We start from the raw sequence: 1,663 nt of genomic DNA, 5'->3' as shown, positions 1-1,663 counted from the left end.
TCTCTCTCTCTCTCTCTCTCTCGCAAAAAGAATCTTGATTGTACGTTTCTAAATGGATAATAAATTTATTACTTTCGATAACTACGATTCACCTGGCGCATACCACGGGAGGAATAAATCAGACGCCTGTCTGGCAATTAGAATTTATCGTTTCGAGGCAGACGTTTCTTTATTGTTAAATTTCTCTCCGCAAATGGAAAGATAAGTAGGCAAAGAGATTTATTAATTTATAACACGTGATGGACAGTAAAAGGTAATATTCAATTCGCATTGAATATTTTATTCCATCGACTGGTACCTATGAAAATGGAGAATGTGTCGTTATTTTGTAGTAATCGTAACGAATGATCAATGACTTGTTCCTGTTGTTTTTGATAATGAGATCCATCTAATAAATAATGAATTAAAAAAAATAATTTTTATAACAATTTCTATCGTTGAAATCATCATTCAAATTTTATAATTTTATATAAAACGCTTGGAGAATTATTCTTAAATACATTTTATGACAATGAAAATATATAGAAAAAATAATTTCTTTTTTGTTAATAAAATATTTATAAATAAAAAAATCGTAAAATTTAATTTTTCTCTAAATTACAATTCTAAATAGTACATTCTTTTATAAAAAATTGTTCGTTTTAATATTTATTAAAAAAAGAATCCACTCTTTTCTTTTTTAAAAGTTAGCCAATATCTGACTAATTTATCGAAATTATAATATTTTCTCTTTGACATTCCTCTTAACTTCTAAATTATTGCTTTTACGTGATTCTTGGTGATTAAATATCGTTTTTAATAATTAAGGAATATGTTATTTAAAAAGAAACATCGAATTAAATACACTACTTCAAAACGCTACAGATGAAGAGAATCGATCGCAGGAGGGAACAAAATTGGTAACTAGATGTGCCGTAATTCGATATTTTAATTTTCGGAAACACCTGTCCCGAGAACAAAGGATCGTTAGAGACAAAAGAGTTAAAATAGGTCCTTCTTCCTATATCTTGCATTCAACTGGTGAAAAGATGCTGAAGCATATACAACATCTCTCTACAAACTCACGCGACAAATTTTAACAAATCACTATTTTATTCGATAATTGGGATTTAGAAAATTACCATTTATTTAAAAAGAGAGCATCCAATTTTCGTGACGTTCCATCTCTCAGACTATTTTTTCGAATCTTCTTTCCAACAAAGGAAAAACTGTTAATTTAAACTGTTATATTATTATTAACAGTTTATATTATATTATTATTAACAGTTTAATTATATTATTATTATTATATTATTATAATTGTACAAGTTTTGGAGGATCGTTGTAATAAACTTCAATCCTCGATTCTTGAAAAAAATCTTTTCAAGAGAATTTAGATAACATCTCTCTACAAATTCATGTGACAAATTTTAACAGCGTATAATCAAATCACTACTTTATTCGATAATTGGAATTTAGAAAATTACAATTTATTTAAAAACCATACAATTTTCGTGACATTCCATTTCTTAAATAATTTTTTCGAATCTCTTTTCGAACAAAACAAAAAATATGTATAATTGTTTAATTATATTATTATTATTATTATTATTGTACAAGTTTTGAAGGATCGTTGTAATAAACTTCAATCCTCGAGTCTTGAAAAAAAACTTTTCAAAAGAGT

The 1,663-nt window shown here is 26.3% G+C and overlaps 1 protein-coding gene across 4 annotated transcripts in view; it reads left to right on the top strand.

Annotated features, from left to right (window-relative positions):
• Positions 1–1,663, top strand: part of LOC102675637 (neuronal acetylcholine receptor subunit alpha-7-like) — a 265,300-nt gene that overhangs the window by 246,745 nt on the left and 16,892 nt on the right. The gene's annotated exons all lie outside the window — the stretch shown is intronic.

The sequence above is a fragment of the Apis dorsata genome, unplaced genomic scaffold (genome assembly GCF_000469605.1).
Source record: "Apis dorsata unplaced genomic scaffold, Apis dorsata 1.3 scaffold_88, whole genome shotgun sequence".
NCBI classification, from domain to species: Eukaryota; Metazoa; Arthropoda; class Insecta; order Hymenoptera; family Apidae; genus Apis; species Apis dorsata.
The sequence above is the reverse complement of the archived record's forward strand: the minus strand, read 5'-3'. Positions and strand labels throughout refer to the sequence as shown.